At 41.9% G+C, this 25,032-nt stretch overlaps 1 protein-coding gene across 5 annotated transcripts in view; it reads left to right on the forward strand.

Moving 5' to 3' along the window:
- The window catches only part of KCNQ4 (potassium voltage-gated channel subfamily Q member 4), a 332,459-nt gene that overhangs the window by 186,501 nt on the left and 120,926 nt on the right, over positions 1-25,032 (forward strand). The window lies entirely within an intron of this gene.

Raw genomic sequence — 25,032 nt, forward strand, 5'->3', positions numbered from 1 at the left:
TCACCCCTGCCATGGCTCTCTTATCTCTAGGTTTGGATGGCCTCCCTGCTGACTTGCGCATAGTATACACTCATGTCTTGATTGCGGCAAGGTCCACTATTGCGAGAAATTGGAAAAATCCAGACCCCCCTTCACACTTAGAGGTTATCCGTTTGATTAATTCTCACTACTCTATGGAAAAGGCACACGCTTTCTCTGTGTCCCAGGGGCCTAGGTTTACTCACAACTGGTCCCCTTGGACACATAGCAAATATTGTATATCAGTTCTTTAAGCAGATATGTTAGTGTTTGCATTCACCGCACATAGTGTGGATGCAAGTTTCCTCCATCTATCTCTCTCTTCCCACTTATGTTATTTTATACAAGGTTGATTCCTCACACCGAGAATGTAGCATTATGTGATATTTCTAATGTTCTATACAGCTTCTTCTGCCATGAAACCGTTTTGTTTCCCTGTTCCAGCTGTTCCATATTCTGTCATATTGCACAATATGTTTGTTTTTTGCAAAACTTAATAAAAATCATTGAAATGAAAATCCAAAGGAAGGTAAAAAAAAAAAAAAAAAAAAAAAACATGTGCATTTATTATTTATTTATTTTGCAGGAGCCTGTAAAGCATTGCATCAGCGATCAACAGATTGCTGATGCCATGCTGGTCACCTGCAGACCTGTCAGTGTATCTGCTTGCTCGTACGAGGAAGCTGATACATTCTGACAGGAAGAATGAATGAAATACCACAGCGCTCACAGTGGTGTGGTAGTTTATTGAAAGCTACAAGCCGACATCCACAAAGGATGTCGGAGCTTGTAGGTCATTCATTCACAGAAGAGCTCTGTGTATGAGTGACGCGGCCATGTGGGCGAAGCCCTGCACGGCCACTCTGTTTTAAAAAAGGGACAGCTAGTACAGGGAACTTCTCCTTGTACACAGGGAGAATGAGCAGCAGACGGCTGCTGCAGCAGTGGGAGCATGTTACATGTGCCAGCCTGAAAATGGGTGAAACATGTAACATGTTCCCAAAGGTGTACTTATTCTTTAATTAAAAATGCCACCAAAGTATTTTAGTGACTACATGCACAATATTTAATCACTTTTAGTAGGCCCCATTTTCAGGAAAGACACAAGTTAACTTTTAAAACACCACCAAAATAATGTAGTGACTATATGCACAGTATTTAATAATTTTTACTAGGCCACACTTTGAACAGGAGAAACTCTGTTCTTCCAGAGAGCAAGTACAGGAGGAGATAGCTGTAGCCGAAGCGTCATCCCCTCAGGTGGGTCTATTACAAAATGAACTTCACAGATTGTTTTACTAGTTAAATAGCCTTCCTGTAGATAAAAAGTGCACATTTAATTACCGTATGTAAATTGGCCTTTACATTGCATAGTTTCTAAAAAAAAAAAAAAAAATGAAATACAATTGTGTATTTTTTACATGTGACTACAAAAACAAAGGAAAAAAAATGTTGAGTAGTTAAGCAGGGAAGAGAAGGAAATAGTTCATTAGGGCTGATTAGGATACCTTGCAGGCACAATTTTGTGTTTTAATTAAAAAAAAAAATATATATATATATACACTATATATATATATATATATATATATATATATATATATACAGTGCATCCGGAAAGTATTCACAGCGCTTCACTTTATCCACATTTTGTTATGGTACAGCCTTATTCCAAAATGGAATAATTTCATCATTTTACTCAAACTTCTACAAACAGTTTGTTTGAAATCTTTGCAAATTTTTTAAGAATAAGAAACTAAACAAACAAAATCCGGTGCATTAGTGCCGGTTCACACTAATACGACTTGTCGGGCGACTTGGTCAGCTTGGCAAGTCGTGCACCGTCGCTCCCATAGTGTAGTACAGGACCGGTTCTAATAGCGACACAAGTCGCTCCGACTTAGAAAAAAGGTCCTGTACTACTTTGGGGTGACCCGGAGGCGACTTGCATTGACATTAATTTTATGAAGTCTGTGCAAGTCGCGCCAAAGTCACGCTGCACGCGACTTTACAGGTCGCCCCCTAAGTCGGAGCGACCTAGTGTGAACCGGCACTTAGTATTCACAGCCTTTGCCCAATACTTTGTTGATTCACCTTTGGCACCAATTACAGCTTCAAGTCTTTTTGAGTATGTTGCTACAAGCTTGGCACACCTATTTTTGGACTGTTTTCCCCCATTCTTCTTTGCAGGACCTCTCAAGCTCCATCAGGTTGGATGGGGAGCATCGGTGCAAGGCTATTTTCAGATCTCTCCTTGGGCCACTCATTGACATTCACAGAGTTGTCCTGTAGCAACTCCTTTGTTATCTTTTTTTTTTTTTTTTGTATATTAACATTTTAATCAAGTTTCCATAAGCATATAAAAACATAGTTAAAGTCATTACACTGATTAATCTTATATATATAATCTTATATAATTATTACAAGTAAACTTTCTATATTGATAACCCCTCCCCTCCTACCCCTCCCCCCCAAAAAAAAATTATATAACTAACTAACCAGATCTCCTTCTATTTCATTCATTCCTTCTCTCTTGTACATCATAGTTCCTGACCTTGATCCTATTCCTGACCCTGACCTTAACTCCTAGGCCCAGGTAGTTCTGTTCCCTTAGCTGTCTCAATTATCAGCCTCAAACACCCAGGATCTCCATATAGTCCTCAGTTTTTTTACACTTCAGCCAGTCTCCCCATACATCCAGACATTTCACACAGGAGTCCTCCGCTGCATACATCGTTTCCTCCATGGATCTCACCCAATCCACCCTTACAACCCAGTCCCTCATACTCGGGACTTCTTGTGATCGCTAAAGTACCGGTATCAGGCTTTTAGCTGCGTTCAGTAAGTGAGGCACTAGTGTGTTCTTGTATACCGTCAACTTTTTCTCCATGTTGTGAAATAGGCAACTCTAAGGTTCCACCTGAATACATTCTCCTGTAATCTGGTGGATTAACGTAAAAATCCCTTCCCAAAAAACTTGTATCTTTGTGCACTCCCACCACAGATGTGCAAAGGTCCCAGGAGCCCCGCATCCTCTGCAACAAACCTCTGAGCCCTCTGCGGGGTGAGATACCATCTAGCAAAAAGCTTGTAACAAATCGATTTTGGGCCATCCGCTTGCTCTTGGTCACCTGAAAAAGAAATGGATAGTTACGATTTTTTTTTGTTTACTTACCTTGTTATTGAAGAAAAATATACTCACCTTTCTTCCACTTCCTCCCTCTGCGGCCGCAGCCCGCGCCATCACTTCCTCTTTGCATTGATTCCTGGGAGCTGAACGTCATTGCTCCCAGGAATCAATGCGCCTGCACCGGCCCCGCTTGTCACTTCCGGTGCCGCACCTCATTCCCTGCTAAACAGCTTCTGGGCATGCCCAGAAGCTGTGGAGGGATGACGTAAAATGTAAGCAATCCTTGAATAAGACCCATATACTGAGGAAAAGCAAGTATAATCTCTAAATTCTGGGTGTTTAACCCTCCAACAATCTACCAAATGATACTCCCCCAATAATCTTCTAATTTCATTTTGCCTTTTTAATGGGAGACGGGAAGTCCCCGTCGATAAATCCAGGCGTGGGTCCAACCCCATATTTAAGTCTCCTGCTACAATAAGCCTTTTTAAATTTCATCAGTCTTTTCAGGGCTTTCCTCAAGAACTTATTTGGGTCTCTGTTAGGGGAGTAAATATTTGCAAAGGTACACTCTATATTGAATAGTCTTCCCTTAATAAACAAAAACCTCCCCTCCGGATCTGCTAGCTGCTCCTTTAATGTAAACACAGTGCTCTTATCCAATCCAATCGCCACTCCCCGTTAGTAACTCGGATCTGAGTCACGATTAAACCACATAGGAAAAAGGCGAGAGGACAATTTAATCCCTTAGGCATGTGTAATATGTGTTTCTTGTAGGCAGACCACTCCAGACCTATATTGATGCAATTCTTTAGTTACCTTATGCATTTTGCTAAGTGTTTAGGCCTTTAACATTGTATGACAATAGATTTATCAAAACCTTGGGCAGCCAAATGAGCAGCTAGCACATCTTTTCCTAGAGAGAAGTCCTGAAAAAGGGGGAAGAGAGAAAAAAAAAAAAAGGACCCCCACCCCATCACCCTTCCCAAAGAAGTTGTCCCCTCGGAGATTTGAACAATTGTCCAGATCTTATCTGATGTACAGATCTGGTGACGCACAACCATGTGCCACCTCTGTCCATATCTTCCCAGGGGCAACCATCCTGGCACTCCGATCTATCCCCACCCACAGGATCAGTAAACTCACAAACCCTCTCCCCCCCATCACCACCACGAAAAAGAAGGAGAAGAGGTGTTGTCAGAGTGACCATCAGATTCTTGGTCACCTCCCTGACAAAGGTCCTTCTCCCCTGATCTCTCAGTTTGGCCGGGCGGCCCACTCTAGGATTCAAACTAGTGGTTCAAACTTCTTCCTTTTACGGATGATGGAGGCCACTATGGTCATTGGGACCTTCAATGATGCACACATTTTTCTGTACCCTTCCCCATATCTGTGCCTCAATACAACCCTGTTTAAAGACAATTCATTGGACTTCATGGCTTGGTTTGTGCTCTTACATGCACTGTTAACTGTTGAACCTTATATAGACAAGTGTGTGCCTTTCCAATTATGTCTAATCAACTGAATTTACCACAGGTGGACTCAAATCAAGTTGTGGGCACATCTCAAGGATGATCAGTGGAAACAGGATGCACCTGAGCTCAATTTTGGCAAAGGCTGTGAATACTTATGTAATTTATTTTCATTTTTTATTTTTTATTTTTGCAAAGATTTCAAACAAACTTCTTTCATGTTGTCATTATGAGGTATTGTTTGCAGAGATGTATAGTAACGAAGTAGAACTACTTAAGTACTGTACTTAAGTACCGAAATGCAGTATCTGTACTTTCCTAGAGTAGAATTTTTTTCTCCTACTTCTACTTTTACTTCACTACATTTTTTCAATGATTTCGATACTTCTACTCCGATATTTTTTTTTTGTGCTGCAAAAGTACTCGTTACTTTTCTGCCTTTCCCTTTTTCTTTTTTGTTTGGTTTCCCTCCTTACTGCTCTCTCCTACTCTTTCAATTATCCTCCCTATTCTGCCTTCCCCCCTCCCCTCCCCTTTTCTATAGGAAGGCAAAGGTAAAGATACCCCCCTTTTTCATGGGTACCGGGTCTCTGGCCATTTGGGTAGCGTTGTTCCGCTCCAGGCTTCCGCTGGGCCGGCGTGGAGTGCTCCCACATGCGCCTCTCGGCTCTCTGCATGTGTGGCGGCCTTCGGCCACTCCGCTCCTCCCCTCCTTGTCTCCATTCACTGACGTCTCAGCGCTGGGAGGTGGGGATTCCGGCGGCCACGCAGTAGAGGCACGTGCGCATGCACAGTGCGATCGAGGCACTAGCGGCCATCTTGGTTAAGGGAAACATGGGGGGTCTCTGATGTAAGGGGGGGCTTTGTGTGGGCGGTCTCTGATGTAAGGGGGCTCTGTGTGGGGGGTCTCTGATGTAAGGGGGGTCTCTGATGTAAGGGGGGCTCTGTGTGGGAGGGCTCTGATGTAAGGGGAGCTCTGTGTGGAGGGGCTCTGATGTAGGGAGAGCTCTGTGCGGGGCTCTATGGGGGGGGCTCTGATGTAAGGGGGCTCTGTAGGGATGGTCTCTGATGTAAGGGGGCTCTGTGTTGGGGTCTCTGGATGTAAGGGGGGCTTTGTGTGAGGGGTCTCTAAAGTAAGGGGGCTTTGTGTGGGGGGTCTCTGATGTAAGGGGGGCTCTGTGTGGGGGGTCTCTGATGTAAAGGGGGCTTTGTGTGGGGGGTCTTTGATGTAAGGGGGCTCTGATGTAAGGGGGCGCTGTGTGGGGGGTCTTTGATGTAAGGGGGCTCTGTGTGGGGGGTCTCTGATGTAAGGGGTCTCTGTGTGGGGGATCTCTGATGTGTGGGGGTCTCTGATGTAAGGGGGCTCTGTGTGGGGGGGTCTCTGATGTAAGGGGAGCTCTGTGTGGAGGGGCTCTGATGTAAGGGGAGCTCTGTGTGGAGGGGCTCTGATGTAAGGGGAGCTCTGTGGGGGGCTCTGATGTAAGGGGGGCTCTGTGGGGATGGTCTCTGATGTAAGGGGGCTCTGTGTTGTTGTCTCTGATGTAAGGTGGGCTTTGTGTGAGGGGTCTCTAAAGTAAGGGGGCTTTGTGTGGGGATGGTCTCTGATGTAAGGTGGCTCTGTGTTGGGGTCTCTGATGTAAGGGGGGCTTTGTGTGGGGGGCTCTGATGTAAGGGGGCTCTGTGGGGGGGTCTCTGATGTAAGGGGAGCTCTGTGTGTGTGGGGGTCTCTGATGTAAAGGGGGCTCTGTATGGGGGTCTCTGATGTAAGGGGGCTCTGTGTGGGGGGTCTTTTATGTAAGGGGGGCTCTGTGTGGGGGGTCTCTGATGTAAAGGGGGCTCTTTGTGGGGGCTGGGGGGTCTCTGCTGTAAGGGTGCTCTGTGTGGGGGGTCTCTGATGTAAGTGGGGCCTCTGCGGGGGGTTTCTGTTGTAAGGGGGCTCCGTTGGGGGGTCTCTGATGTAAGGGGGGTCTCTAATGTAAGGGGGGCTAAGTTTGTAGTGATCATAAAAAAGAAAAGTCAAATGAAGTGCAAGAAAAAATGTGCAGGGCGCTGGTGGGGGCGCCACAGGATCAGCTCGCACAGGGCGCTTGAACACCTAAGGCCGGCCCTGGTTGGGAGGTTCTTTCCCATTAACAGCAGATATGAAATTATATTCATCTTGTTTTGTCACATACAGTATATATATTTGAAGATTCACAATATTTTGAACTTTTTATTGACTTAGATTTCATACACTCTTCCTTTATTTCATTATTGGAATATATTGTTGTATATCACATTGGTTTATATATGATTTTGCGCACCAATAAGCTGTGGAGAAAAAAAAACAGGCAGGGAAGAGAAGGAGGGATGCTTTAAAAGGGGAAGGGAGGGACATACTTTATCTGTTTTTTGTTTACAAAAAGTTACAGCCTAAGGAATTGTGATTGTCCTTTAGGTTAATCATTTGAATAAATCATTTGAAATAATAAAAAACAATATGATGTTCAAACTTTTGACTTCTTTCTTTAATAACTACATAACACAGTACTTCTACTTCTACTTTCAGTACTTAAGTAGAATTTTTTTTTCAAAACTACTGGTACTTTTTACTTTTAGTACTTAAGTAGCAATTTTTTTGAAAAAACTACTTGCAATACTTAAGTAAAAAAAATGTTGAATACTTTAGTACTTCCACTTAAGTAACTTTTTCTGCGAGCACTTCCACTTCTACTTAAGTAACTTTTTGATCGAGCACTTGTACTTTTACTCAAGTATAAATTTTGAGTACTTTATACAAGTCTGATTGTTTGTAGAATTTCGGGGAAAATAATGAATTTAATCAATTTTGGAATAAGGCTATAACATAACAAAATGTGGAAAAATTGAGGCGCTGTGAATACTTTCTGGATGCAATATATATATATATATTTATATATATATATATATATATATATATATATATCACACTCAGACAAACATACAGAATTTTTTTTTTTGTACTGGTCTTCTTAATTAAACTAGATACTGATTGGTTGCTCTGCGATTATTGAATAAGGCCATTATATCTACACTACAATTTCCTAAATAAATCTAACTAATGCAATAGAAGTTTGGAAGTACAAGAAAAACAATTTAAGAATGAGAGTGCAGTATCAGACATAACAGACCTTTTAGCACAATTCCCAGGTTGCCCAAACAGCATTAAATGATTCTAGTTTGTTGTTCAAACTGGCTGAAAGATATTCCATATGTCTTACATCAGGTAGATTTCTGTGCAGACTGAAAAAACAAATGGGTAGATGCTGTCAGATATGATGAATCAGTAAAGTGACCTTGTCGCTAGGTAATGGGCATCCAAGACAGAAATGCAATGGGATATAATATTGCTGGGTGTTAGAGTACTGTAGACTAACTTGGTTACTTGTAAGAAAGCACATGCCTGTGTAATATGCTGAACAGAAATGATTTTTATTCTCACCCTTTTAACACCAAGAGCCACTTGCTGACTTTTCTTTTATTAGTAAAGGCTGCCTTTATAGAGGTTTTATGAGCACATATAGATTCCTAAAAAAAAAAAAAAAAAAAAAAATACTGGTATAGAATTAGGACCAAAGATCTAAACCTTTGAATCAGTGTCAAAATTCTATTGTTATCTGTGTCCTATTTGTATAGATTTCCCACCACTTCCCATCCCAGTGATACAGAAAATGAGGAAAATCTCCTATACTGGAACAGAGACAGAAGTAAAAACCTTTTTGGTGGAATAAAACAAGTAGGATTTGGTATATTATTATTATTATAATACAGGATTTATATAGAGCCGACAGATTACGCAGCGCTTTACAACTTGAGGGTAAACAGTACAACTACAATACACTTTAATACAGTAGGATTTAGAGGGCCCTGCTCGTTAGAGCTTACAATCTTAGAGGAAGGGTCAAGAGATACAAGAAGTAATAACTTTGGGGGATGGGCTGATGGAGAAAATAAATGTACAGTTGTTAGGTGGTTGCCAGATAGGCTTCTCTGAAGAGGTGTGTTTTCAGGATTGTCTGAAAGTGGACAAAGTAGGAGATAGTCGGACAGATTGGGGTAGAGCATTCCAGAGGATGGGAGAGGCTCGGGAGAAGTCCTGGAGGCGAGCATGGAAAGAGGTGACAAGGGAGCTAGAGAGCAGGAGGTCCTGGGAGGAACGAAGAGAACAATTTGGTTGGTATTTTGAGACCAGGTTAGTGATGTAGCTGAGTGCCAAGTTATGGATGGCTTTGTAAGTTATGGTTAGTAACTTGAATTGAATTCATAGGTTGAGTGGCAACCAATGGAGGGATTGGCAAAGAGGGGTAGCAGACACAGAGCGGTTGTAAGGTGGATGAACCTGGCAGCAGCGTTCATAATGGACTCAAGGGGGATAGCCTATTTAAAGGTAAGCCAATGAGAAGGGAGTTGCAGTAGTCGAGACGAGAGATGACTAGGGAGTGGATTAGAAGCTTTGTGGTGTCTTTGGTTAGAAAGCGGCATATTTTGAAGATGCTGCGGAGGTTGAGGCAGCAAGCTTTGGACAACGACTGGACGTGTGGCCGAAAGGATAGTTCAGAGTCCAGGATTACACCTAGGACCTTGGCATTAGGGGATGGGTTGATAGTTGAGCTGTTGATTTTGACAGAGAAATCAGGGGAAGAGGAACATGGGGGAGGAAATATCATGAGCTCGGTTTTGGATAGGTTGAGTTTGAGGAAGTGATATGACATTGAGGCTGCTATGTCTGTTAGTAAGTTGGTGATGCGTGAGGAGACTGATGGAGTGAACTGAGGGAGATCGATTTGGGTGTCATCAGCATAGAGATGATATTGAAAGCCATGGGAGGCAATCATCAGGCAGGAGGTGTAGATTGAGAAAAGGAGAGGTCCAAGAACAGAACCTTGGGGGACCCCGACAGAGAAAGGAAGAGGAGAGGAGGTAGTAGAATTGTAAGTAGCACTGAAGGTGCATTTTGATAGGTAGGATGAGAACCAGTGAAGAGTACAGTCACGGAGACCAATAATGTCCATTGGTGTTAGCTGTTATTAGGTCGTTTGTGAGTTTAAGGAGAGCAGTTTCAGTGGAATGTTGAGGGCAAAATCTGGACTAAAGGGGATCAAGAAGTTTGTTCTTAGTCAGATGGTAGCTCAGTTGATTGTAGACCAGTCTTTCAAGGAGTTTGGAGGGAAAGGGGAGTAAGGACATGGGGTGCAGGTTGTGAAGATTGATGGGGTCCAGTGAGGGCTTTTTAAGGATCGGAGTGACTAGGTCATGTATTAGAGAGTTGGGGAAGATGCCAGAAGAGAGGGAGAGGTTGAAGATGTGAGTTAGAGAGCGTAGAATAGAGTCCAAGGGTGAGCGTAGCATTTGCGAGGGAGCAGGATTCCAGGGGCAGGTGACTAGATGGGTGTTAGATAGAAGTCCAGCAACCTCAATAATACTAGCAGGGTTAAATGAAGGAAGTAATAATTGTACCTGTAGACATGGGGTGTTAAGTGGGGGAGGTTTCTGCACATTGGAGATCTCCTTGCAAATTGTATCAATCTTATTTTTGAAGTGATTGGCGATCTCCTGGGCAGTGAGGGAGTTAGAGGGTCCAGTTGGTGGAGGACAGAGTAGAGAGTTAAAGGCAGAGAAGAGTTGATGGGGACTAGATGAGAGTGTTTGAATGAGTGTGATAAAATAGGTTTGCTTGGCTGTGAGGAGGCAGGAATAGTATTTTAGGGGAGCAGATTTTTATTGGTTGAAGTCTTCCGGGGACTTAGTCTTACGCCACAGGCATTCAAGAGCATGGCTAGGCTTTCTGAGACTTCTGGTGTCGTCTGTTTGCCAGGGCTTTAGCGGTCAGGGCCGAATTCTGCATGTAGTGAGGGGAGCGAGCTTGTCTAGGGAGGATGACAGTGAGCTGGTATAGATAGAAGTAGCTAGGTTGGGGCATGACAGGGGTGAGATTTTGACATATAAATGGTCAGTAGCATAGTAGAGAAGAAAAGGGCTGAGGTGGCAAAGGTTTCTACATGTAACTGTTAGGCGGTTGGAAGGAGAGGAGGTGGAAGACAGGGAGACAGTGAAACTAATAAGGTGGTGACCAGAGAGTGGGAGAGGATTGTCGGAGAGGTTGCATAGAGTGCATAGTTAGGAGAAGACAAGGTCAAGGGTGTTGCCATTGGAGTGCGTAGGAGCCTGTATCCATTGCTTCCAGTCAACAGATGAGGTTAGACTGAGAAGTTTAGAAGCAGTAGTAGTATTAGAATTACCAGTCACCAATAATGGTTGTGGGGATTTCAGAAGAGAGAAAGTAGGGTAGCCAGGCAGAGAAGTCATCAAGAAAGTTTGATACCGATCCAGGGTACTGGTAGATGACAGCGATTTTTAGAGAAACAGGAGAAAATAGACGAATACGATGCGCCTCAAAAGAGGAGAATGTCAGAGAGGGAGGTGGGTGAAGTACCTGATAGGTGCTGCATGGGGCTAAAAGGATTCCCACTCCACCACCCTTCCATCCACTTGGTCTGTGGGAGTGAGTCCAGAGAAGGCCACCATGAGAAGGGGAAACAGGAGAAGTAGTATCGGAATTATGAAGACAGGTTTCGGTAATGGTGAGTAGGTTAAAGGAATTTGTGATGAAGAGGTCGTGGAGGGAGGTGAGTTTGTTACAGACAGAGCGGGCGTTCCAGAGGGCACAGGAGAAGGGGAGGCTGGTATTGGGAAGAAGAGGAATGGAGACTAGGTTCTGTGGATTGCGGCTACTAGCAGAGGGTTTAGAGTGGTTGGAGCGTTGTGAAAAGCCAAATAGAGGCCCAAGGTTTAGGGATATGTCACCAGAGGTAAGAAGGGTGAGGGAGGTAATGTGGGAGTGTGATTTATATTAAGGGACATGCCCCAGAGTCCTGGATGTTTTCTTAGTATATGGATGTAAAATTAGCAAGAGTTGGTTAGCACAATAATAGAGCGAGGACAGAAGGCAGGGTGATATATATAAGCTGTGGGGTGGAGAAGAGGGGTGAAGGTGAGTGAGTTTGAGAAGCAAGGACCCAACTGCCAGCAGGAGTGGTAGAGAGCGCATGTTACAGAGTGGGAAAAGAGCTGAATAGAGAGACAGGGTCATCTGCATCCTGTTTGGTACTTGTTGGTGTGGTCTGCTATGTATGCTCGTTGCATGCAATCGCTGAAGTGCAGAGCTTGAAGTGCATATCACTTGTAGAAAGAATCACTTAAAGAAAGAAGCCTTAAGGAAAGATGCCCTGCAACGTGCTCCTCCGTGTTCAATGATATATACTGTATAATAGCTGTTGAGAAAGTGTTTTTAAAATGTAAAGACACTTTTTGCAGAACAAGAGGCTAGGAAGGGCAGATGAATGTTCAATAACAGAAAGTCTTGTATTCTGGAAAAGAATACAGGATGTTTTATGAATGGAGAAAGGGGGAGAGCAAGCAACACTCTTCTTGACTGTATGAGAGATTGAACTGTGATTATAGGTTTGATTTTTTTTAAAGCTGCAGCATACATATAATTATAGGTAAATAATTGGTTCACAGTAAATGTCAAAAACAATTTTGGCGGGGATTCGAGTGATCTTTCTTTTTTCACCAGATGGATTCATTCATTTGTACATCATCTTTCATTCTGGAGTGTGGCATCTCTTTTTTCTACAATTTTAAATCATTTTAATTCTTTATATACTATTGTTTTCTAAAAAGATAGCAAATCAGTAACTTTTTCCTTTCCAATTGGCAAGATGAGCCACTTCTGTGACTTATTCAGTTGTTTGTTTTATCAAAGTTTTAGCTATTGAGCTCTGTTAAAAAAAAAAGAAGTTTTTTAAAGAAACACTATTTCAGTGTCCATTCAAGATAAAGTTACTAGTGTTGAGCGAACACGGACTGTATTATACGTGTTCGTACCGAATAATTGGATTTTTGTTACCCCGAACACGGACCCGAAAACTTTACTGTATGTTCGGGTTTAAAATCCGTGTTCGGTCATTTTATTTCCTGTTTTGTATGTAATGGCACGCTTTTAACGGCGGGCTTTCAACAGCCAATCAACAAGCGTTTAACTGGCGTGCGCCATCACAGCCATGCCTACTAATGTATTAGTAGCTGTGATTGGCCATCTGAAGCATGTGACCATGTCTTTATAAGTTCGAGAGCCCCAGCGCGCCGCGTCATTCTGCTGTAGTTTAGGGACAGAGCACACATCATACGTGCTGGCTGCTGATTAGGGACACACAGTGATTCTGTGAAAAATTGTGTCCGAAAAAAATGCAGGGACAGGTCGGAGTGCAGGCAGGGAAAGTTATTAGAGCATTTTAGGGCCAGGCTGGAGATTAGGCAGGGTCAGTCTACATCGATTTTGCTGTGTGGGGGGGTGGTGCAGTGAACGATCTTATTGAGCATATTAGGGCCAGGCTGGAGATTAGGCAGGGACAGTCTACATCAATTTTGCTGTGTGGGGGGTGGTGCAGTGAACAATCTTTTTGCCCTCACTTGAGCCCACTGAGAAGGAGGAGGAGGAGGGAGAAAAAAATAAATTTTTATCAGTCTGTTGTGTGCAGTGTTCAGCTATATTTCACTACAGATTGCTGTTCTAATCTGCTATTAAAAAATTAATTTAAAGGGGAATTTTTTTTAAGAGCACTTGCCATGCTCTTAACTACATTTTGCTCCCATTTGCAGCACTCTAGCCCTTTCCATTGGTGTTTTAGAGCCATTTTAGTGCCTGAAAGTTCGGGTCCCCATTCACTTCAATGGGGTTCGGTGTCCGGGTAAAGTTCGGAAAAAGTCTGGGACACGGACCCGGACTTTTTTTCAAGTTCGGCCGAACCCACCGAACACGGACATCCAGGTGTCCGCTCAACTCTAAAAGTTACCAAAGTTACACAGTTTAAAGGGTAACGCCAGTTTCTTGGGGAAAAAAAATAGCAAATAAAGAAGAATCAATATAGCGTATACTATTGTGATGCAAATCATATTGTAATTGAATGTTATTAAAAAATTACCTTTCCTTTTCAATCTGCAGCTTTTGTAATTTTCTGAAAATGCAATGCAATATGGCTACCTGGAGATGTTCTGTACACAGAATGTATACTGACCACCCCCCAGAAACATAATTTTCTGCTTGTGTGATTGGCTCACCAATTTTCCCAGAAGTCTGCATTAGATACAAGTCAGATTTCTGGCATCCCCTGCAAAAAAAATGTCATTTTTGGTGAGATTCTCCTGCTAAAGGGATGCAGGCCCACCAGCTTTCCTCATTAGAGCTCTGCAGCTGCCACAGCTGACAGATAATTATGAAACCACTCCCATTAGACCCACTCAGCACAGAGGAACAAACAATGATTTCTTCAGAATAACAAAAGGTAGGAATCTGCAACAAAGTTTGTTATAATCCTTGTAAATTACATAGATCACCCAGAGGGGATTTTTTTTTTTTCCCAACAAAAGTGGAGTTACGCTTTAAATTTCCCCTCCACTCCTTCCTCCTTTACAACTGCCCCCAGAATCCTCAGTTTCAGCTGATATGGCACACTAAGAGCAGTGACATAACCCCCTCTGTCATGTGGCAGTGCTTTGGCCTAACAGTTGGTTGCTAGATCTAAGCCCTGTCACAAGGAAAAAAGCCACAGGCTCCCCCATACCCAGAAGCACCAGGTATTTTTTTTGGCCATCTGAAGGAGTGGAAGTGGAGTACTGACAAGGTGAGTATCAATGGGTCAGGATGGCCCCTTTACACGGGCATTGTTTCTTTGTCCTAAATGAGCAATAAGTAGCTTCCAAATGCTATGCAAGCCATTATCGAGATCTGTACACTTGCACACACCTCACTCCTTGTTATCAGTGAGATCCAGTTCATAACATCATACATGTGGCCTTATGCCTTTATATCACACAAGCAAAACACACTGTCTTGAGGCAGCGTGGCTTCCACGTCCACTTAGGCTGCATTCACATGTCAGCGTATGGACCGCGGGCAGAATCGCCGCGATTCCGCCCGCGATCCGGAGATCGTTGCAGATCGTGGGACGCCTGTGCGTTGCCCGTGATTTGCAATAGCACCCCAAACGCTGAGCGATGTTGCCGCGATTTCCGCCTGCCGAATCGCGGTAACATCGTGCAAAAAAAAATTGTGGGACGCATTACGCCCAAAAAAAGTACAAGAGCTTCTTTGGAGCGTATTGCGTCCCGCGAATTTTTTTGCGCGATGTTACCGCGATTCGGCAGGCGGAAATCGCGGCAACATCGCTCAGCGTTTGGGGTGCTATTGCAAATCACGGGCAACGCACAGGCGTCCTCGCGATTTGAAATGATCTCCGGATCGCGGGCGGAATCGCAGCGATTCTGCCCGCGATCCATACGCTGACATGTGAATGCAGCCTTATAAATGTATGCAAAAAAATTGTAATCACAAATTGTTGAGACATTGTTAATGTTTGTTTTTTTTGCTGGCTAGCTGGTATCAGTGCTTGGTATTTTTTGTACTGTTTGCTGTGTATCTCACACACACAGCCTATGCCTCTTTGCCTGCACACTGGTGTGGCTATGAAATCACACTACTTCAGTGCGATTTCAAATCTGCACATTGGTGCGATTTTCACTTCTGATTTCATTGCGGCTTGCAATTATACCACAGAAATCTATGCAAAAAGTAGCGCAGGAACCTTTTTTCAAAGTCGTTGCGACATGAGCTTCAGCTATTTGAATGGTTCCATTGCCAACAATGGGGTGCAACCTGTCATGCGATTAGGAACTGTCAAATTGCATGACATTGCACCGATGTGAATAGGGGCTAAATCACACAAGGTTTCTCCCTTTAGTATCCAAGGCTGTTCAGACAGAATTACCAAACAATTTTGTGTTTTGCTACATTGAGCTGCAGTATGTGTTGAAGTGGAATTAAACACTGCTATAAATATATTTTTTTTAAATGGGTCCCCAGGACATCTGTCAAATGAAGCCCTCCAGTGCTGTGCTGTGCTGTCAGCGCTCAAGCTGGTCCCAGGCACTTTTCACCTTCTCCCAGTCTTCCTTCCAGGTTTCCTCTGTACGGCTGCTCGAATGGCCAGGTCACAATGATGTCACTTCCATGCATGTGCAGAGGAATCACTTCATCACTGCACAGAGCAATGTCATAAATGTACTCTGAGCTGCATATATGCGGCTCAGTGTACTTTACCCCTAACAGGCAGGGAGAAGCATTTATGGCAGAACAGACCACTAGGGTGGTCCTGTCGGCATTTTTTTAAGATCAAAGGTTAAATTCTACTATAAGGTTCCCACATATTTCACAGTTGAATGCACTAAACTGTTAATGTGAGGTTAAAAAGCACAAAATGAAATATTTTTTTATTTACGATCAATATAACTACTTGAGAATATGTATTTAAAGTGATGGTAAAGGCTGACGGTTTTTTTACCTTTATGCATTCTATGCAAAAAAGACCTTCTGTGTACTGCTCCCCCCCCCCCCCCAATACTTACCTGAACTCCATCTCGAGTTGGAGACAGCATTGTGATTGCTGTCAATCACAGCCAGTGAGCCAATGAGGAAAGAGCAGGGGGCATCTTATGGACACATAAAGCAGGGCTTGGGAGATGGCAAGAGCCTTGCTATTGAGGGCACTGGTCAAGGGGCAGGAGCCAGGAGTGTCTGGCTGGGGACCCGAGAAGAAGAGGATCGGGGCTGCTCTGTGCAAAACCACCACTCAGAACAGATAAGTATAACATGTTTGTTATTTTTTTTAAAATACAAACCTGAACCTTTACATTAAGATGAATGGTGTTATAATACTTACACACATCACAATCTAATTTTACAATCTCTGTGTAACCTCTTTAAGAAGACTGTACACATTACAGTCTGATTGTACAATTCTTGTGCAGTCTCTGATAGATTTACTATTTAGGACTAAGGGCCACCCTAGACAAGCAATTTTGTTAGTATGCATCAGATAAGCCAATATTTAATGGTAGATCTGCTAGGAGATTTTACAACCAATCAGTGTTTTTTACTATTTCATGGAAGATTTATAAAACTTATGTGAACCCAAATATCTTTAGATTTCTGAATTATTTTATCTAAAATTAGTAGATTGCACACTTAGATTGTGGCCAGGCATCACATCTGCAAACCTTTGCAGGTCCAACTCTAAATCCAAAGTAATTGAATAGCACCATTCCAAATTACCTTCAATGAATGGGAACACATTTGGTAGTAAAATTAAAAATGTGTGCTGTGGCTTTCCTTGCCTAGTCTTTTTCTTTCTGTTTAGAATAATTTTTCGGTAATACGACTTTTTACAAGGGGCTTGCAGTAACATTCTTTGCTGACCAAGACAGTTCTCTTCTTGTTTCATTTGCAACGAACTTCCAGTACCCCTACTTTGTATGCCTCGAACGGCTGACGTCAGGAGTCCTCACTCCGGACGCAAAATCTAAATTAAGAAGTCCTTGTGTCTCTCCTTTGATGAAGTACAATTGTCTTTGTTTGTGAAAAAGGTGCTGGAGATAGCAAAGGACACATTGCTGATGTTTGGGAAACTAGACCTATCCTGTACTATTAAATCAATATGATGGAGAGGGGATCAGTGTCAATTACTTGTCCGTCATAACATAAGCTCTCCTGATCTTCCTGTATGCAACTGCAAAGGAAGGAAAATATTGCTCTGTAATGTTATATTACACGTACAGTAAACTTCCATGATGACAAGCATAAAGTTATATTTTTACAGACACCAAGTCATCACATTCAGAATCTACCTAAGATGAAGAGGCTAGTAACATTAATCGAATGTTGTTTCAAAAGTATTTTAACCCTTCTGTTAGGGACATACAGAACTTAGTGGTTGTGACGCCCTTATGCCTCTGTCGTCAGACAGGCATCAGTAAAGACACATGCACCACAATCTAAATGATCGCAAAAATTGATCAAGCCTGGACCCCAAAAAAATGGCTGTCTTGAAGCAGGCATAGCCTTACTCCTGCTCTCTGTAATGGTGGCCATAGGCTACCAAATAGCTATATTAGAACAATGGTTTGGCAGACATCTATATATCCTCTATAGTCCCAGGAATAGCATTATTGCTCATTCGACTTGTCCCATGGACAGAGACAGCATTCATATGGTTAATACCTTTCTTCTCTCTTTTTTTGTTTTGATAAATTCTGTATTAAAAGAGGAATTTCAACACCTCCCCTGGGGGTTACTTTTACTTACTTTTAATCTCTTCTTACCTGGTTTGCTGGGACATCCTGAATTCACTTACTCACTTGCACATCAAATCCAGCGGTGTCCTGCTGTGATTCTGAGGTTGGTCCTGGGCTGTCATCTTCTTTCCTGACGCTATCTAGAGCCAGGTGCCTCTTTTAGGTTCAGGCAGGCTCCTGGTTACACACAACACCGGGTCTTTGAGCCATACAGTGTAAAGTGATTTCTTCTGGGATATCTTATGTAAATATCCAAAAAGGCTGCTGGAGTGGGGCTCTTATAATTCTTGCATTATGAGAATGGAAGGAGGAGGTGGACCAAACTAACAATATAAAATAGTTAACAAAAAAAACAGTCGCCATTTTTGCAGGAAAGGCGGGGGGGGGGGGGATTACTATAATGCAACTGAGTATTTGGGAGTGAAGAGTTACATTAGGATCACAGCACATAAAAAGCACAATGGGTAAAAGTCATAGACAAAATGCAAAAGAAAAACTATTTTATCAAATTTTGAATTATTATCTGTGGTTTTGAGGAATTAGGGGTTGATAGATAAATATATTAAAGGTCTTGTATCATGTGGGTTTTTGATGAAATAAGAGAATAGGGAAAGAGAGAAAAATAAGTAAGGGAGGAAGTAAAGGAAGAAGGAAAAAAGGGTGCAGGGTAACAGGGTGTTCTATAGGTGCTACCTAGTCTCCCAGCCCTTAAATGGGGTAGCATCAAATTATGACACATGGACATTCAGGACATTGTCAAAAGGAGTGAACAGTAAAGCTCCATTTGGGACTCCAAATGTAGGTATATTGAAATGTTTCATTTTGATTTTTAAGGGCTTAGGTAAGGTGTTCTTTTGTTTTAAATTATATTTATTGAATTTTGGAAAACCATTGTGTCATGGAGGATGAGACTTTTTAGAGTCCCATATATCTTTTATTTTGCTGTTACATGCAAATGTAACAGTAAAATAACAGGAAAAAAAAATGTCCTGGCTTTTCATTTTATTTTATGTTTAAAACCTATAGAGTTACATGCAAATACATACCGAAATGCAGACCTTGCAATAGGTCGAATTTGAGTAGCAGTCACTTTCAAGTCTTTCTAGGTTTCAGCTTGATAACAGGAACAAAAATAAAACCATTAGAAGACCATTTTATTCCCCTTCTGCATCTCCTTAAACATAATACAAACAAGAATGCGTTATATTCATTATTCTTGATAACATATTGTGCTACTGAACAAAGAAATGTAACTGAGGACTGAGCAGGGCCAAAATGTACTGCTAGACACTGAGGTGTACGTACCCAGGGAAGAAGACTACAGCAGGGTACATACTGTCCAAAAATCAGCTGGTTTAGAAGGAGCTGGATGACTTTCGGTCAGTGTGTACAGCCATCAGTCCAACAGAAGCTGGTCTAACGACTGCCTTTTGTCGAAGGGACTTGTTGGAAAACCAGCATCCAATCAGCACTCGCAGGCAATGACTGCAAGGGCGAATCTGTGTATTTTGGCAGGGGCGTAAAGTCAGAATACGGGAGAGATTGCTGCACTAACATCGCTGGTGTTGATACAGCGATCTGTCAGGTTTATTTTTGTTCAACCCACTAAACGAAAAAAAAAAACCCTGCAGCGTGTACCTGGCTTAAGACCTGGCTAACAACCTCTTTTTTAAAAGTCTTACCTTCAATACCCTGTTATACAGTAACATTTGCACAATGTGTTTAAATATGACTTCACATAAAATAGGTATCAAAGCTTGACCACACTATCCAGTGCGTTCTGTAATCTAACAGATTGGGCCAGACACAAACCATCTCTTCCTCGGCCTCACCTGTGATAATGGATTTGATCACAACTCACCAATGCTAGCATAGAGCATTGAAGTGGGAGAACAGGAAGCACGTTCCACTAAGATAAAAAAGGTATTTTAAACATTTCCAGATGAAAATCAGCTAGGAAAAAATACCACAGCAAAGAATAATAAAGTGAAAAAAAATGGGAGACTTCAGTTGGCCTTCAGAACATTTTGCTTTGAATAGTACATTCTCATTTTAAATCTCAGTTTAGTTAAAAAAGGTTCGAACCTATTGGAAAGCATCTATGATTCAAGTATGACTAGGCAAAATGAGTGTTAACTAGGGCCCTGGTTCCGGACTATGTTTCTTGATAAACTCTAGCAGAAGTCTCAATGGCTATAAATGCTATAGTTAGGCTAGCACAACCCTTTTCCAATATATTGCATATCATGTTGTCAATATTTAGGAGAAAACATAAGCGACAAACTAAGTGCAGCATATATGGGCTTTATTGTGAAAACACAAGATATATACTCACAAGGGTTTAAGTATCAATGGCATGTAGTAATGGTAAGCACTGCAATAATTCATCCCTGTCCATGGGGTGACTGCTCAGGGTGGCCTCTCGCTGGTGTGGCTCCTGGGGTCACTGCCGATGGATGTCGGCACTTCCTGGGGCCGTAGAACGCACAGGCGACTCCTCTGACATCACTTCCCGGATGTGATGGGATGCTGTGGGCGACGCGTTTGCAGAGCATGCGCTCCTTCCTCAGGCCTATGCAGTGCCATTTTGAGTGAGGTTATATATAAGGATGGGGAGGAGCCACTGGGTCCTAAGTTCCAGCAATTCCTCTAAATATAGTAAACAACCAAATATACCATAATAGTACATATCTATGCTGAATAATATGACATGTGTGACAGTGTAAGTGAATTAAAAGAATGATAAATGCAGCAATATAGAAAGTACCTTTGCACTCACCAGACAGTATATGTAGATAAATGAATTGAAAAAAAAAAAAAGTATATATACAGTATCTCAAAAAATTGAGTAAACCCCTCACATTTTTGTAAATATATTGTTATATCTTTTCATGTGACAACACTGAAGAAATTACACTTTGCTACAATGTAAAGTAGTGAGTGTGCAGATTGAATAACAGTTTAAATTTGCTGTCCCCTCAAAATAACTCAACACACGGCCATTAATGTCTAAACAACTGGCAACAAAAGTAAGGACACCCCTGAATGACAATGTCCAAATTGGGCCCAATTAGCCATTTTCCCTCCCCATTGTCATGTGACTTTGTAGTGCTACAAGGTCTCAGGTGTGAATGGGGAATAAGGTGTGTTAAATTTGATTTTATCACTCTCTCATACTAGTCACTGAAAGTTCAACATTGCACCTCATGGCAAAGAACTCTCTGAGGATCTGAAAAAAATAATTGTTGCTCTACATAAAGATGGCCTAGGCTATATGAAGATTGCCAAGACCCTGAAACTGAGCTGCAGCATGGTGGCCAAGACCATACAGCAGTTTAACAGGACAGGTTCCACTCAAAACAGGCCTCGTCATGGTCGACCAAAGAGGTTGAGTGCACGTGCTCAGCGTCATATCCAGAGGTTGTCTTTGGGAAATAGACATATGAGTGCTGCCAGCATTGCTGCAGAGGTTGAAGGGGTGGGGGGGTCAGCCTGTCAGTGCTCAGACCATACGCCGCACACTGCATCAAGTTGGTCTGCATGGCTGTCTTCCCAGAAGGAAAGTTCTTCTAAAGATGATGCACAAGAAAGCCCGCAAACAGTTTGCTGAAGACAAGAATACTAAGGAGATAGATTACTGGCACCATGTCCTCTGGTCTGATGAGACCAAGATAAACTTATATGGTTCAGATGGTGTCAAGTGTGTGTGGCAGCAACCAGGTGAGAAGTACAAAGATAATTGTGTCTTGCCTACAGTCAAGCATGGTGGTGGGAGTTTCATAGTCTGCCGGCTGCATGAGTGCTGCCGACACTGGGGAGCTACAGTTCATTGAGGGAACCATGAATGCCAACATGTACTGTGATATACTGAAGCAGAGCATGATCCCTTCCCTTCGGAGACTGGGCCACGAATGTGAGGGACTGGCTAAGCATGTCTCCAGACCTAAACCCTATTGAGCATCTGTGGGCCATCCGCAAACAGAAGGTGGAGGAGCGCATGGTCTCTAATATCCACCAGCTCCGTGATGTCGTCATGGAGGAGTGGAAGAGGACTTCAGTGGCAACCTGTGAAGCTCTGGAGAACTCCATGCCTGAGAGGATTAAGTCAGTGCTGGAAAATAATGGTGGCCACACAAAATATTGACACTTTGGGCTCAGTGCTCAGTTTGGACATTTTTCTTTAGGGGTGTACTCACTTTTGTTGCTAGCGGTCTAGACATTAAAGGGTGTGTGTTGAGTTATTTAGAGGGGACAGCAAATTTACACTGTTATACAAGCTGTACACTCACTACTTTACATTGTAGCAAAGTGTAATTTCTTCAGTGTTGTCACATGAAAAGATATAACAACATATTTACAAAAATGTGAGGGGTGTATGTATATATGTATATATATATATATATATATATATATACTGTATATATATACTGTATATATATATATATAGTATATACAGTATATATATATATATATATTTGTTTTTTTTAAATATATCATGAAAAATTGTAAAAAGCTTTTTTGTAAAAAAACTATGAAAGATTGACACTTGAAAATTAAGAATACATTAAGGATTAATGTACTGACCACAATGTTATAGGAGTCATATGAGGCTTTTGTGAAAATGTGTAAAAAACCCAGGCTCCTTGGTGGTTTGCAGGGGAGATATAAACTATTGAGAGAACAGTAAAATGGAAAGGTGGGGTTCAAATAAGGATGTTGACTTCTATTTCCTCATTGAGCCCCCCTGGCACAAGAATGTCTAAGGTGTATATCCAGTAAGTTTCTCTCTGGCAGAGACAATTCAAACACTCTGCTGTGGGAAAGGTGCCTGGTATGCATTTGATAATCCACACTCTGAGTCCCGTAGACGATTGTCCATGGTGTTCTAAAAAGTGTCGGGGAACACTGAGCTTGTCATCCCTGCCTTCTACAAAGCGACGGTGTTCCCCGAACCTCTTTCTCAAAGTGCGGATGGTTCTGTCTACGTAATAGAGGCCACAAGGACAAGTCAGGCAATATACCACAAATTCATAAAAGTATGATAGGGTAATTGGCGCTGCCAATAATTTTGAAGAATATATATATATATATATATATATATATATATATATATATATATATACAGGGGAGTGGTATATCTAACAAATGCAAGGACGATGTATGAAAATGTGATAACAATAGTATAAATAAAGGTCCTTATATATACCCAATGGTTTCAATGTAATGCCACAGTATGTATTCTAACCAACACTTGATGAACTTATAGCATTAATAAATAATTAATTAATCATAAACCAATAAAATGAAGCAACATAAATAAATAAAATGTGTGCAGTGCCAACAGGCAATAAATATATCTCAACCGGTGGAAAATAGGTGAATCTAAAAATAAATAAATAATTATGGTGGCTGGTGTAATAAATAATATAAACACTAGGTGGCAGTGTTGATAAAAGATATAAAGTGTGGATATCCAAATAAAACAATTGTAAAGTGATAAACCGTGCCAAGTGGTATATTAATATCAGAAGAAAAATGTCAATGCCAAAAAAGTGAGATAATGGATATCCAAGTGAAAATCAATATGTATAATAAATATTAAAAATTAAATATCGTGCCAAGTGAAAGTAAAATAGTTTGGGATCTATAAAAACACTTTTAGGAATTTCAAGAATAAATATACACAAATAATTAAATAGTCCGTAATAAAAGTGAAGAAAGTCCACAAATATTGATCAATATAATGATCTTCCAAAGTGGTGCAACAATAGTGTGCTATAAAGTGCCAGAAGAAGTTTTCATGGATGGAGGGGGTGCTTCCCAGTGATGGATCAGGTTGTGGGTGTCGGGTGAGGGAATTTCCGTGCTCCCCTTCCTATATAACCCGCACTCACCAGAGAGCGGCACCCCTACAGGGGTAACCAGCGTTGGATTAATGGGGTGTTCCCCGAAAAAACTGCGGTGAGCCTCTCCACTCCTTCTGGGATCAAATGCACTTCCTCCTTCCAGTAATAAGGTAATTAGGCAAGCGACTGCTTTGAGTGCTAGCAAAGGACAGTAGAGCGTTTTCTATCCATATAATCTCGGACATCCTTCCATAACACTCTGGAGCGCTGCCCAAGATCCCATACCACATCGCTTGCCTAATTACCTTATTACTGGAAGGAGGAAGTGCATTGATGAGGGGCTCTCTTTGGAAGTCGGAGGACGAAACGCGTCAGAACCGTTGTGCGCGGTCGCATAAGGACATCTACATATACGCCGGAGCTCTTTCCAGATTTTATAAGGTTTGGTACAGAGTGATCCAGCGGATTTTACATTTCTACTCAATGCCTTCACTATATGCTACCTCCTGCAACGGAGGAGATTGTGCGGTTAATAGAGGAAAAGTGGTCCAGTGTCCAATGCTGTAACCTAGTGGTGGAGTTCCTTGAAGGATCTTGATTCACCATCTTCTGGTGAGTTTTAAGAATAGGGGGGGTGCACAAAGTGGTGGTGGAAATATGGTGCTACGGTCAGGACCCCTCACACCCTTCCTGGGATAAAGGATTGTGTTTAACCAACCTACCACATGACCTGGAAATATCAATTTAAAGGACTTTGGATTTTATTCTTCAGTTCGTTTTTATAGCGCTGCTAGTGTTTGAATATATTACTTTGCCTTTTAATATTATCGGACACCTTTTTGCAATATATATATATATATATATATATATATTCTTCAAAATTATTGGCAGCGCCAATTACCCTATCATACTTCTATGAATTTTGATATAGTTTTTACTATATTTTTGGGGTAGGCTGCAGCCAATTCAGTAACCAGATCCGTTTGCGCGGAATTTTTCTTTCATTATACCACAAATTCAGTAAAAAATAAAAAAAAAATACATTTTGCCTTTGCCTGTAAAGTCCTTTTGCCCATGGGTGACAAGTTTACATGTTAGGCATAATGCCTTGCGGCATTGGTACATGCCTGTTAGTGGAATGAGGCATAATTCCTGTGTAGGTGACTTTGCTGTACGCTTCAGCTTGCTAGGGGCTACTAGACATTTGACATTCCTAGCTTTCCTGTAGGCTATCTTAGGTTTTGTTGGCAAGATGCTTTTAAGATGTGGGTCTTCCAGAAGGATTGGCCAGTGTTTGGTCAATACCTGTTCCATTCTTTTGAATTTTGTATGAAATTGGGTATATTTGGTCATTTACTATATT

Source organism: Pelophylax lessonae (assembly GCF_965119305.1).
Source record: "Pelophylax lessonae genome assembly, chromosome: 2".
Lineage (NCBI taxonomy): Eukaryota > Metazoa > Chordata > Amphibia > Anura > Ranidae > Pelophylax > Pelophylax lessonae.